This window comes from Pinus tabuliformis, chromosome 1_1, assembly GCF_031772625.1.
Source record: "Pinus tabuliformis cultivar Carrire ecotype Pingquan chromosome 1_1, CPIR1, whole genome shotgun sequence".
NCBI classification, from domain to species: Eukaryota; Viridiplantae; Streptophyta; class Pinopsida; order Pinales; family Pinaceae; genus Pinus; species Pinus tabuliformis.
This window is the reverse complement of record NC_142297.1, coordinates 843940555-843956732: the sequence shown is the minus strand read 5'-3', so window position 1 is coordinate 843956732 and position 16178 is coordinate 843940555.

The window sequence follows — 16178 nt, the reverse complement described above, 5'->3', positions numbered from 1 at the left end:
TTTCCGCATGATCCTCACATTAAGCCAATTGTCAAGTGTATGGATCGTTAATCTGTTGCTTCGACCAATAACTATCTTTCATTAAGGTCATTTCCATTTGATGATGTGAAACCTGTAGTGGGGAAGAGAGGATAAACTATTGTTGAATATATTAAAATTATATAATAAATGGAAATGTATAAACTTGTTTAAATTAATTAAATTATAAATTTATCAAGAAAGGAGAAAGATAAAATATTTGAAAATATAAATATTTTATCTACACTTTACGGGATTTCATCCTTTTGATATATATATATATATATATATATATATATATATATATATATATATAATTCAATTGTTGCAATTGTTGTTTTAGTTTATTTTTTTTAATTATGCTAAGTTAGTGTTATATTATGTTACATAACGTATATTTTAACCCAATCATTATATATATTATATATATATTATATATATATATATATATTATATATATATATATATATATATATATATATATATATATATAAACAAAAAATGTAATACTTTTATTTCATAAGAAAATTACATATTACATTAATCAACAACTCAAGGGTTACATATCGTTATAGGACTACAATCATAAGGCGAGAATAGTAATATGTCCTTCCATGTCACAAAGATAACAAACTATAAACAATCAAATTTATCATAGCCTTTCCAAAACACATACTAAAAATTCATTGCTAAAAACACCAAAAAACAAACATAGCCAATTTTTGCAAAAGAGAGGGACAATCTGTAATAAATATTGAGGAAGTTGATTAGTAAGCACTAGTTCGGTAACCTTATACAAGAACATAATTTCCAACTTTGATGTGATCCCTAACTTGGACCATTAATTCACTAAGAAATTTAGCTCCTTGAAGATGAGATTGAATAATATATTGAAAATTTTATCTTTTTAGCCTTTTGCCTAGTCCATTAAGCCTACTAGACCCATGTTCGAAAGTTAAATTTTACCTACATCCCATATATAATGAGTTGAGTGTCACCAGAAAATTGAAGTGAATTTATACCCATTTCTACCATAATCCTCAATAAGGCTACTAGGGCATACAATTATGCACACTTGTTCAAGTTATGGCCTATTGTTAAATGCAAACAGACAAAACAAGTTTTATTTTGATATAACACTGTCCAAATGTTGCATGTACTAGGATTCCCTTAGAGGCCTCGTTAAAAAAGGCCCCTTTCCAAGTCCTCAACAATTTCCATTGCCCAAACCTAATTAGGGATTTCCTTCTCTTTTTTATACTTATTCCCTCAAAGAAATATTTGATTATACAAAACAACTATAACACATTAGATTCCTTGTCCTAAAACATAGCTTCATTTATTGTTAGACATAAAACCAGTTTATGATCAAAGGAAAATCTCTCATTGCCTTAACCTATGGGTTCATCCATCCACCATTTTTTGAAAGCTTTAATTGAAGTTTGACCACTCTAGAACGTTAATCCTCCAATCAAAATTTATGCACTAGACCAAAGTTCAACATAAAAATGAAAACAAAGAAGAAGGTGATAAACACATTCACCCTATTCTCTACATAGAAAGCATATAGCGGGACCATACCATGCTCCCTTTTGGAGCACTTTCTGATTCAGGTCTTTGTTTCTAAAGACATCGAAAGGAATAGTTTAATTTTTGAAGGGGGTTTATTTTCCGTATGCTCTTATAGCACCAATTTGGTTCAAATTGAAGATCATGCACAAATAGAGAAGTATATTCGAGTTTCACCATTTAGTTGCATTAATGAGATCCTTGGATGAGACTAACTTGTTATGTCTTGGCTTCAATTGTTAGCTCTTGTGTATAGGTCCTCCATTCAACTACTAAACCACCTATAGGTTCTAGATCCTTAATTTACCTCTAGCCCTTATTAGGAGTTTTATTTGTTGTTCTAAATCCCCTAATATTAAATTATCGACCAAGGATCGCAGTCTTTGAGTCACACTGCGTATTGATTTAGATTTGGAGTTAAGTATAGAGTATTTGATTTTCTTTCTAAAAATGTTGAAATAAATAAGTCTATTTACCCTAATTCTATTTTATTTAATGCAAGAGGATATTTTTATTTTTTATTTTTTTAAATGTTAATTAAAGATTTATATTAATTTGAAACAATAATATATTGTATTCTTTTGTGATTATTGGCTTGAAATTTAAGAAATTATATTAATTCTATAGAAGGGTTGTTTTTAGCCAAGTAAATGGTTTTTTTAGAGTCACATAAATATGTAAATAAGAGAGTATAAAATTTTAGAATTCTACTATGAAACCATGTTTAATCATTTTCTAGGATTGTAACTTTGTTGCTTATAGTATGGAAAACAAAAATTATAAGAGAAGTCATATCTAATTGGATAAAGAATCCACCTGAAAAATATCACGTGCCCCTGTATCCTCCTCAAAGTTGGAAAATACCAAATCATCTACCTTCTTAGCCAATGTTGGGACCTTGTCATTGAGTTTCCTCAACTGCATTTTCACTTCATTTTTACTAAGCAAAATTTCTTGTTGAGCATCCAATTGTTCCACAAGTACTTTACCCATTATTGTTTTTATTTGCTAGTACAAATCTATAGTTTGAAAGAATATGGTTTGACTAGTGTGATTATTCCCTATCTTAGGAATCCAACTACCAACCTCTTCCTCCACTTCAATATCTAAAAGAAATCTCCGCTCCACCCTTGCTTCCTATATGCATTATAAATTTCCCTATGAATCTTAGTTGGAGAATTTTCCATATGGGCCACTATAGACCATTTTTCCACCTATTGAGCTCTCAGATAGGGAGGGTTCCTATTTCCATGTTGGCCTCGATGTTTTGTAGTCATGTTAACTCTTAACATCAAAGAAAAAGGGAAGAGAGACAAGGTTAATATACAAAGAGAGGGAGTAATAAGGAAAAGAGTCTCCTGCTTATAGCATAAAGTATACATAAAATTTTGATATCCATAGGGGAGGAGCCATAAAGTATTGAGAGTTTCCAGGAATAGAGCTAAATATTAGAGAGAAGATTAAAACCTAAAGACTTCTTGAAATAAAAATTGGATGGGAAATGTAGGAAGCACTTCCTTCCACATAGAAGGTGCTAGCACGCACCATCAAAATAACAAGTCCACATCTAAAAGCCACAAAGGAACCAAAATTGCGAGAATAACCCAAATAGAGACTTGCCACCATCGAACTAGAGCAAAAAAACACAAACAAATAAAGACTCTAGCCTTACAACCACTCTGGACAATGTTTGATTTCTTAGCACCTAAATAATCAAAGTCTATAAAAACCAAGAATACCAAGAAATAGAGTAATACTACCAAATAGTTTAATGTTCTCTTACCAAAACCCTCTTTAAGTCTCCAACTTCTTAAACATTCTCCCCATTCTTCATTGTGAGAGCCAGGTTGTTGTGTTTGTAATGAACACTATGATGATTCATTGAGGGAAGGTGTCAATGAACCATGTCTTGAGATAAATTCCACTGTGAATAAAACCATGGGCCTTTCTGCATGATCCTCACATTGAGCCAATTGTCAAGTGTATGGATCGTTAATCTGTTGCTTCGACCAATAACTATCTTTCATTAAGGTCATTGCCATTTGATGATATGACACCCATAGTGGGGAAGAGAGGATAAATTATTGTTGAATATATTAAAATTATATAAAATTTAAATGGAAATGTATAAACTTGTTTAAATTAATTAAATTATAAATTTATCAAGGAGAAATATAAAATATTTGAAAATATAAATATTCCATCTACCCTTTAAGGGATTTTATCCTTTTGATATATATATATATATATATACACACAATTTAATTGTTGCAATTGTTGTTTTAGTTTAGTTTTTTGTTAACTTATGCTAAGTTAGTGCTATATTATGTTACATAATGTATATTTTAACCCAACCATTATATATATATATATATATATATATATATATATATATATATACAAAAAATGTAATACTTTTATTTCATAAGAAAATTACATATTACATTAATCAACAACTCAAGGTTTACATATCGTTATAGGACTACAATCATAAGGCGAGAATTGTAATATGTCCTTCCATATCACAAAGATAACAGACTATAAACAATCAAATTTATCATAGCCTTTCCAAAACACATACTAACAATTCATTGCTAAAAACACCAAAAAACAAACATAGCCAATTTTTGCAAAAGAGAGGTACAATCTGTAATAAATATTGAGGAGGTTGTTTAGTAAGCACTAGTTTGGTAACCTTAAGAACATAATTTACAAATTTGATGTGATCCCTAACTTGGACCATTACTTCACTAAAAAATTATATTTTTAACCATTTGCCTAGTCCATTAAGCCTACTAGATCCATGTTCGAAAGTTAAATTTTACCTACATCCCATATATAATGAGTTGGGTGTCACCAAATAATTGAAGTGAATTTATACCAATTTCTACCATAATCCTCAATAAGGCTACTAGGGCATACAATTATGCCCACTTGTTTAAGCTATGGCATATTGTTAAAAGCAAAGAGAAGAAACAAGTTTTATTTTGATATAACACTGCCCAAATGTTGCATGTACTAGGATTCCCTTAGAGGCCTCGTAAAAAAAAACCCCTTGTCAATTCCTCAACAATTTTCATAGCCAAAACCTAATTAGGGAATTTCCTTCTCTTTTTCTACTTATTCCCTCAAAGAAATATTTGATTATACAAAACAACTATAACACATTAGATTATTTGTCCTAAAACATAGCTTCTTTATTGTTAGTCATAAAGCCTAGTTTATGATCAAAGGAAAATATCGCATTTCCTTAACCTATGGGTTCATCCATCCACCATTTTTTGAAAGCTTTAGTTGAAGTTTGACCACTCTAGAATGCTAATCCTCCAATCAAAATTTATGCACTAGACCAAAGTTCAACATAAAAATGAAAACAAAGAAGAAGGTGATAAACACATTCACCTTATTCTCTACATAGAAAGCATATAGCAGGACCATATCATGCTCTCTTTTGAAGCACTTTCTGATTCGGGACTTTGTTTCTAAAGACATCGAAAGGAATATTTTAATTTTTGAAGGGGGGTTTATTTTCCATATGCTCTTATAGCACCAATTTGGTTCAAATTGAAGGTCATGCACAAATTGAGAAGTATATTCGAGTTTCACCATATAGTTGCATTAATGAGATCCTTGGATGAGACTAACATGTTATGTATTGGCTTCAATTGTTAGCTCTTGTGTATAGGTCCTCCATTCAACTACCAAACCACCTATAGGTTCTAGATCCTTAATTTACCTCTAGTCATTATTAGGAGTTTTATTTGTTGTTCTAAATCCCCTAATATTAAATTATCAACCAGGGATCGTAGTCTTTGAGTCACACTGCGTATTGGTTCAGATTCGGAGTAAAGTACAGAGTATTTGATTTTCTTTCTAAAAATGTTGAAGTAAAGAAGCCTATTTACCCTAATTCTATTTTATTTAATGCAAGAGGATATTTTTAATTTTTATTTTTTTTAAATGTTAATTAAAGATTTATATTAATTTGAAGCAAAAATATATTGTATTCTTTTGTGATTATTGGCTTGTAATTTAAGAAACTATATTAATTGTATAGAAGGGTTGTTTCTAGTCAAGTAAATGGTTTTTTTAGAGTCACATAAATATGTAAATAAGAGAGTATAAAATTTTAGAATTCTACTGTGAAACTGTGTTTAATCATTTTCTAGGATTGTAACTTTGTTGCTTCTAGTATGGAAAACAAAAATTATAAGAGAAATCATATCTAATTGGATAAAGAATCCACTTGAATAATATCACGTGCCCCTGTATCCTCCTCAAAGGTGGAAAATTCCAAATCATCTACCTTCTTAGCCAACATTGAGACCTTGTCATTGAGTTTCCTCAACCACATTTTCACATCATTTTTACTAAGCAAGATTTCTTGTTGAGCTTCCAATTGTTCCACAAGTACTTTAACCATTATTGTTTTTATTTGCTAGTATAGATCTATAGTTTGAATGAATATGGTTTGTCTAGTGTGATTATTCCCTATATTAGGAATCCAACTCCCAACCCCTTCCTCCACTTCAGTATCTGAAAGAAATCTCCACTCCACCCTTGCTTCCTATTATGCATTATAAATTTCCCTATGAATCTTAGTTGGAGAATTTTCCATATGAGCCACTATAGACCATTTTTCCACCTATTAAGCTATCAGATAGGGAGGGTTCCTATTTCCATGTTGGCCTCGATGTTTTGTAGACATGTTAACTCTTAAAATTGAAGAACAAGGGAAGAGAGACAAGGCCAATATACAAAGAGAGGGAGTAATAAGGAAAAGAGTCTCCTGCTTATAGCATAAAGTATACATAAAATGTTGATATCCATAGGGAGGGAGCCATAAAGTCTTGAGAGTTACCAGGAATAGAGCTAAAGATTAGAGAGAAGATTAAAACCTAAAGACTTCTTGAAATAAAAATTGGATGGGAAATGTAGGAAGCACTTCCTTCCACATAGAAGGTTGCTAGCATGCACCATCAAAATAACGAGTCCACATCTAAAAGCCACAAAGGAACCATAATTGTGAGAACAACCCAAAGAGAGACTCGACACCATCGAACTAGAGCAAAAAAAGCAAAAACAAATAAAGACGCTACCCTTACAACCACTCTGGACAAGGTTTGATATCTTAGCACCTAAATGATCAAAGTCTATAAAAACCAACAATACCAAGTAATAGAAGGGTAATACTACCAAATAGTTTAATGTTCTCTTACCAAAACCCTCTTTAAGTTTTCAGCTTCTTAGACATTCACCCCATTCTTCAATGTGAGAGCTAGGTTGTCGTGTTTGTAATGAACACTATGATGATTCATTGAGTGAAGGGGTCATTGAACCGTGTCTCGAGATAAATTCCACTATGAAGAAAACCATGTGCCTTTCATGCATGATCCTCACATTGAGCCAATTGTCAAGTGTATGGATCGTTAATTTGTTGCTTCGACTAATAACTATCTTTCATTAAGGTCATTGCCATTTGATGATATGACACCTGTAGTGGGGAAGAGAGGATAAATTATTGTTGAATATATTAAAATTATATAAAATTTAAATGGAAATGTGTAAACTTGTTTAAATTAATTAAATTATAAATTTATCAAGTAAGGAGAAACATAAAATATTTGAAAATATAAATATTTCATATACCCTTTAAGGGCTTTTATCCTTTTGATATATATATATATATATATATATATATATATATATATATATATATATATATCCAATTTAATTGTTGCAATTGTTGTTTTAGTTTAGTTTTTTGTTAACTTATGTTAAGTTAGTGTTATATTATGTTACATAATGTATATTTTAACCCAACCATTATATATATATATATATATATATATATATATAACAAAAAATGTAATATTTTTATTTCATAAGGAAATTACATATTACATTAATCAACAACTCAAGGCTTACATATCATTATAGGACTACAATCATAAGGCGAGAACTGTAATATGTGTTTCCATCTCACAAAGATAACAGACTTTAAACAATCAAATTTATCATAGCCTTTCCAAAACACATACTAACAATTCATTACTAAAAACACCAAAAAACAAACATAGCCAACTTTTGCAAAAGAGAGGTACAATATGTAATAAATATTGAGGAGGTTGTTTAGTAAGAACTAGTTCGGTAACCTTATACAAGAACATAATTTCCAACTTTGATGTGATCCCTAACTTGGACCCTTACTTCACTAAGAAATTTAGCTCCTTGAAGATGAGATTGAATAATATATTGAAAAAAAAATATTTTTACCCTTTTTCCTAGTCCATTAAGCCTACTAGACCCATGTTCGAAAGTTAATTTTTACCTACATCCCATATATAATGAGTTGAGTGTCACCAAATATTTGAAGTGAATTTATACCAATTTCTACCATAATCCTCAAGATAAGGCTACTAGGGCATACAATTATGCCCACTTGTTCAAGTTATGGCCTATTGTTAAATGCAAAGAGAAGAAACAAGTTTTATTTTGATATAACATTGCCCAAATGTTGCATGTACTAGGATTCCCTTAGAGACCTCGTAAATAAAAGCCCCTTGCCAAGTCATCAACAATTTCCATAGCCCAAACCTAGTTATGGAATTTCCTTCTCTTTTTTCTACTTATTCCCTCAAAGAAATATTTGATTATACAAAACAAATATAACACATTAGATTCTTTGTCCTAAAGCATAGCTTCATTTATTGTTAGACATAAAGCCTAGTTTATGATCGAAGGAAAATCTCTCATTGCCTTAACCTATGGGTTCATCCATCCACCATTTTTTGAAAGCTTTAGTTGAAGTTTGACCACTCTAGAACGCTAATCCTCCAATCAAAATTTATGCACTAGACCAAAGTTCAACATAAAAATGAAAACAAAGAAGAAGGTGATAAACACATTCACCTTATTCTCTACATATAAAGCATATAGCGGGACCATACCATGCTCTCTTTTGGAGCACTTTCTGATTCGGGACTTTGTTTCTAAAGACATCGAAAGGAATAGTTTAATTTTTGAAGGGGGGTTTATTTTCCATATGCTCTTATAGCACCAATTTGGTTCAAATTGAAGGTCATGCACAAATACAGAAGTATATTCGAGTTTCACCATTTAGTTGCATTAATGAGATCCTTGGATGAGACTAGAATGTTATGTCTTGGCTTCAATTGTTAGCTCTTGTGTATAGGTCCTCCATTCAACTACTAAACCACCTATAGGTTCTAGATCCTTAATTTACCTCTAGTCCTTATTAGGAGTTTTATTTGTTGTTCTAAATCCCCAAATATTAAATTATCGACCAAGGATCGTAGTCTTTAAGTCACAATGCATATTGATTCAGATTCGGAGCTAAGTACAGAGTATTTGATTTTCTTTCTAAAAATGTTGAAGTAAATAAGCTTATTTACCCTAATTCTATTTTACTTAATGCAAGAGGATATTTTTATCTTTTATTTTTTTTAAATGTTAATTAAAGATTTATATTAATTTGTAACAAAAATATATTGTATTCTTTTGTGATTATTGGCTTGAAATTTAAGAAATTATATTAATTGTATAGAAAGGTTGTTTTTAGTGAAGTAAATGGTTTTTTTAGAGTCACATAAATATGTAAATAAGAGAGTATAAAATTTTAGAAATCTACTATGAAACTGTGTTTAATCATTTACTAGGATTGTAACTTTGTTGCTTCTAGTATGGAAAACAAAAATTATAAGAGAAGTCATATCTAATTGGATAAAGAATCCACCTTAATAATATCACGTGCCCTTGTATCCTCCTCAAAGTTGGAAAATTCCAAATCATCTACCTTCTTAGCCAACATTGAGGCCTTGTCATTGAGTTTCCTCAACTGCATTTTCACATCATTTTTACTAAGCAAGATTTCTTGTTGAGCTTCCAATTGTTCCACAAGTACTTTGCCCATTATTGTTTTTATTTGCTAGTACAAATCTCTAGTTTGAAAGAATATGATTTGTTAAATAATGAATCCATACAGGTGATGATAGTTTTAAATAGAGGAGGAATGACCTGTTATAGAGTTTTATGAACCCAACGTTTCAGACTACCAAGTGAGTCCATCATTAGGGGATGCAACAATAGATATTCTAGAGATATTCATGATGTATTCATGAGCTATATTTTAAGTTATATATATATATATATATATATATATATATATATATATATATATAGGTTATGAAGGAGTTAATCTAAGAAATTAGGTCGGCCAATCTCCACTTAGTTTGTTAATATTCAGATTTATTTATTATTATTATTATTATTTTATTTTATTTTTTTTACTTAAACTAATTAATTTGTTTAATTAATCAATTAGTTTGTTTAATTAATTAATTAATTTGTAAAATTAATTAATTAATTTGTTTGAGTAATTAATTAATTAAACAAAATAACCCATTAATTTGTTTAACTGATTGATTAATTTTTTAATTAATTAATTTTTTTAATTAATTAACTAACTTGTTTAATTAATAAGTTATGATTTTAATTGATTTTAATATTATCAAATGGTTAGTTATGAAATAAATCATTATTTGATTTATATGTTTAATTAATTAATTTGTTTAATTAATCAATTAGTTGTTTAATTAATTAATTAATTGTTATATTAATTAATTAATTTGTAAAATTAATTAATTAATCTATTTTAATCAATGCCCTAATTACTTCTCTAATTAATTAACTAATATGTTTGTGTAATTAATTAATTGAACAAATTAACTAATTAATTTGTTTAACTAATTAATTTATTAATTTATTAATTAATTTGTTTACTTAATTAACCAACTTGTTTAAATGGTCGGTTCCTGATGGTTGAGGAGGACCTTGTGGACTACAAGGAGCATCCATTGCCTAACCAAGAGATATGGGCATATCAAGCTGGCCCCGACACTGGTCCCAGGCCTGCAAAATCTCATCAGGTGACAGATGCACGACTGACGCCTCTCCACCCGCTTTCCACTGGCAAATCACCCCCGACTGATGTCCACATTGAAGACCTCCCCGGTTTGGATTGCCCTCCACTCTCTCCGGCTACCCTTAACCTGCTCGGCACCAGCCTTCAAGCCTCCCCCACTTTTGACTCACCCCTGGTTTCGTCTCTGCCTCCTTCCATGCCATTGAACGCGCCCTCATACTCTTTCGCACCGGCTGGTCCATCAAACCCTACTCACCCTGCACAGTCCTTTTCTCATCCTAAGTCCAACAGCATTAACCCTATTTCTCCGATTCGCTCTGGATGTTTTAGCTCTCCCATCCCAAACCCTAGATCCACTCAGTCAACCCCTCACAGTTCCACTGAGGCGTGCAGAAGTTTACTGAGAGAGCACCCCACGGGCCGGCGCACGGACAAGCCAAAAAAGGGAAGGTGCCTCAAGGCAGTGGACACAGACATTAATCTGACTTTCGGCGAGGACGTTCCGATGGGAGATGCGGTTGATACGGCAAGGAAGGTTCTTGTTGGGCGTGTGCGTGGAAGAAACTATTCGGTGGAACGCCTTCGACAATGGACTATGGAAATATGGGGTTCACTGTTAAAAGAACTCCCAGTCATCAGGGTTTTGGCTCGTGGTTGGTTTGCCCTCCGTTTTCACAGAGAAGAGTATACGGACTGGATTCTTTCCCGTTACTGGCATATTGAGTTGGCACCTATGCTACTAAAGAGATGGGATCCTCTGTTTGATCCGGAACGAGAGCAGTTGGGAGTGGGACCAATCTGGGTCCGACTACCAGGGTTACCCATGCAATTCTGGACCCCTCAGGTTTTCAAGCGCATTGGCGATGCATTGGGGACTTACCTTGAGCACGACCAGTCCTACGAAAAAACTGGAATCATGACCATGGCTAGGATCCTGGTTCATCTTGATACCAGGGAGGGACTCGAGGAGAAAATTACACTCCACAGGAGGCACTTCTCTCGCAGACAGCTCCTCGACTATGAAGGAGTGCCCTTCCGCTGCAGAAGATGCCACAAAGTGGGGCATCTGTACAAGGATTGCCCGCTTCTCTCATCGTCGGCTTCGGAGACTACTCGAGGGGTCAAACATCGCCTCTCAGAAGAGCGGAACATGAGTGACCAGCTACAAGGACAAGTCCCTCCTGAGGCTGCTGAAGGGGTGACGACACAGAAGACAAAAAATCCGCGGAAGACCCCTCCATCACCACCTCGCACGCGCTCCAAATCGGCTGTGGGATCGGCTCCCCCTCTGGGTAATGACTCTACTCCCATTACCTCTATTTTTCTTTCAAATGCATTGCCTACTACTCTACATATTCCATCCCCCTCCCTTGCCACTTCCCTGTGCCCTCTCCCCACCATTTCTTGCACCATCATACCCCCCCCCTCCCACATTCTCCACTACACCTCCATTGTTCCAGGGAAACTCTCCCCCTCCCCCCCTACCTCCTCCCCCTCCACTTCGGGAACCCACCCCTATAACCTCTGATCCAGATCTCTGCACAATACTCCCCTCCTTGGATTGGGTTCAACTCCCATCTCAACTGACTCAAAACCCACCAGAGGGCACCCATCCAAGATTGCAAAAGCCATCAGATCGGTGGTGGCTGATGTAGCACAGGGTCGTCAATCCACTATTGAAAGGGCACTTAGAGCATCTGAGCCCTCTGCTCCTGTTCCCCCATGATCTGGCTATCCTTCAACTGTAGGGGACTAGCCAACCCCAAAAAGAGATTGGCTCTCAAGCGTCTTTTGAACAACTCCAACTGCGACATCCTCCTCCTCCAAGAAACTCTTGGATCGTCTGAATACATATCCAAAACCCTTCACTCCCTCCTCCCGGGCTGGTATTTTCAAGGTTTGGATGCAGTAGGCAAATCAAGGGGTCTTGTCATGGGTATCAACCCCAAATCAGTCAAACCTATTTCATCTTGGGGCGGGAAAGGTTTCTTAGCCATGGATGTATTTGCGTGTGACCTGGGGATTCAACTTCGAGTTATAAACATATATGCTCCAAACCAGAACAGGCTTGAATTTTGGCACTCCTTGTTGGACTACCCTCTTGTTACGGGATCCACCATCATCAAAGGGGATTTAAATTTTTCACTGGGGAACAAGGAATCCTAGGGCCATCACTCTCAAATTGACCCTATTACTGACCAGATGGGCTTACTCCTGGAGAACCATAGACTCATTGATGTGCCCATGAACAAGAAAATTCCTACTTGGCATAATAGAAGAACCGGTGAGGCTGCCCTGGGTAGGAGGCTGGACCATTTTCTAATTCATGAAGATCTCCGTCGTTCCCTCACTCTTTACAGGCAATGGGTTGGCACTGGAGGTCTATCTGACCATTCACCCATTTTTCTACAAGTTTCTGGCCCATCTATAAAGCCTCGAGCCCCTTTCAAATTCAATTTTGGATACTTAAAAGACCCGGAATATATCAATCTAGTCTAAGACTTTTGGAATACTCAACCCCCTCTCAGGGAGCAGAGAATGGCTACAGATTTCTGTGGTCGCCTTAACAAACTCAGAACTCTTAATATGGACTGGGCAAAAAGGGAAAAAGGGTGAGATGAATAGACCCTAAAGGATATAGAAGAACAGATTGCCTATCTTACGGATGAAAAGGGGCTTGGGTTCCTCTCCAATGATACAAAGCTTCAACTAGTAAATCTGGAAACTCATAAAGCTAAGATCTTATTAGAAAAAGAAGAACTTTGGAGGCTTCGAAGCAGAGCTATTTGGCTTCAAGCTGGCAATGGCAACCCAAAATTTTTTCATAATTTCACCAATGGTAGAAAAGCTACAAACACCATCTGGAAGCTGCCAAGGGAACAAGATGGTTGGGCCTCCACTCACCCCCAGTTAGCAAGGTTGGGTATATCACACTTCAAAAATCAGTTTATAGCTCCCGCTGCCACCACCCTCCCCAATATCATTAACCTAGCTGGACATTTCCCTAGTTTTGTGGATCCTGATGAATCTGAAGATCTTCTAAAACCAGTCACTATGGGGGAGCTTGAGAGCACCCTTAAATGGTTTAAGAAGGACAAAAGTCCAGGCCCGGATGGATGGCCTGTCGAATTCTACACTACATTTCTTGATATTTTGGGGCAGGACCTACTGGTGGTCATTGAAGAAAGTAGGATAACTAGCCATATCTATGCCCCTCTAAATTTCACCTACTTAGCTCTGATCCCTAAAACTGACTCCCTTGCCTCTTTCAATGACTTCAGGCCTATCTCTATTTGCAACTGTCTATATAAGATTATATCCAAAATCATCACCAATCGTTTAAAACCCATCTTGTCTAATCACATCTCCCAGGAACAATTTGCCTTTCTTCACCACAGACATATACAGGACGCTATTGGCTCGGCCCAGGAAGCCCTTCACTCCATAAAACTCAAGAAGCTAAAAGGATTGTCTCTTAAAATAGATCTATCAAAATCTTTCGACAAAGTCATTTGGTTATACATAAGAATGATCCTTACTCGTCTGGGATTTCCCCTGGCTTTCACAAAATGGATCATGGGATGCATCTCCTCAGTATCATTTGCTATCCTCATCAATGGGTCAGCCACTCCTTCCTTTCATGTTAATAGGGGTATAAGACAAGGTTGCCCTTTATCCCCTCTCCTCTTTCTCCTAGTTATGGAAGGCCTGAGCAGGTTGATTGATACTAAAAAAAGAAGGGGGAGACTCAGGGGATTCAAGATCACTGAGCATTTCAATCTGACTCATCTCCTCTTTGTGGATGATATTCTTATTCTCCTAAGTGGAAGTGTTCAGGATACCACAACCATGAACGAGGTGCTAAAACTCTTTAGCAGAGCCACAGGGATGGAAATCAACAGGGGAAAGTCTACCATCTCATTCTCGGAATGTTCACAGCAGGAAATACAACTTTCACTTCTTAATTTTCCATTTCAAGTCATTGAATTAAAGGATGGACTAAATTATCTAGGCTTTAGACTCAAGCCTGATGGATACAAAATTGCTGACTGGACCTGGCTCATCACTAAGGTGGAGAAAATAATAAATTGTTGGTGTCACAGATTCCTATCTAAGGCCGGAAGATTAATACTTATCAAATCAGTATTGGAGGTCACTCTAGTCTTTTGGATGTCTTTTGCATGGATCCCAAAGGGGATTCTTCACAGAATACAACAAGCTTGCTGTCAATTTCTTTGGAAAGGAAGAAAGGAAGGGGAACCATTTTCCTGGGTTAAATGGATCAGAATAGCCACTCCCAAAAAATGGGGAGGCTGGGGACTTAAAAAACTTCCTGCCTTTGCACAAGCATTAGCTGCCAAATAGGGCTGGCTTTTATTAAAGCAAAAAAGCCTCTGGTCGGAGGTAATCACCCATAAATACATTTTACCTTTATCATATCATTGACTGGATAAGAAGACCCTCCTGGAACAGAATAGTCATCTCGGTTATTTGGAGGGCCATCCTTAATACGATTCCCATTATAAAGGATGTACTCTTATGGAAAATTGGAAATGGAGCTTCTGTTTGTATTGGTATAGATCCCTGGACCGGAAGTGGGAACTCTTATCAACTCCCACCTGAGCTAATAAATTACTTAAACAGAAGAGGCATAAGATATATAGATCAGCTCGGTGATCAACAAAACACCACCTTTCTTTCTCAAGCTTGGCTCACCAGACAAAACTGGAACATCCCCATTGAATGGGATAGGACATGGCAAAATTTTCTCTAAGCACTCATGGAATCACATGTCAGATTAAATAATGAAGATGGTGAACTTATTTGGGGCCACTCAAAAAAGGGCCAATATTCCTCTAAACAGGGATACGACATCATTATTGTTGAGTCTAAATTGGAAAGCATAAGAAGTTGGTGGAAGTATTTGTGGAAACTGAAAGCCCCCATGCGCACAAAACTTTTGATGTGGACCATACTTGAAAACAAAATTCCCACTAGAACTTATCTTAAAAAGAGGGCTTTCACTAGCCCTACCTGGTGTGTACTCTGCCATCAGGAGGAGGAATCAACACATCTTTTCCTCACCTGTCCCATTACAATTTCAATATGGACACAAGTTCTTACAACTCTCAACTTGAACATGAGATGGCATGGAGCTGATATACTTTCCGCATGGGACACTTGGTGGGGAGTAGCAGAGGAAAAAACTAGAAATTTGCCCCTTCTGGTCTCATGTCATATCTGGCTCAAGCGTAATCTTATAATAGTTCAAGACAAGCCAGTAAACTAGAATCTGATCCTTCCTACAATCTGCTCGGCATTTGAGGAGCTACCTGCAGAGTAAAATTACAACAGACATAGGATTATTAGACATGAGCAGATTGACAAGTCTACTCCTTGGGCCTATTTTGATGGAGCTACCCAACCACATGGTTGTGGGGGTGGCATCATCTTCCATCTAACCGAATCACACTCCTTCCAAATTAGTATGGGATTAGGCCATGGTACAAATAATCATGCAGAACTGATATCTCTCCGACACCTAATTTACTTTGCCATCCTTCTACACTGCAGAAAATTACAAATATTTGGGGACTCAAAGAATGTGATTGACTGGTTTAACAACACTGCTTCTTGCAATGCATAC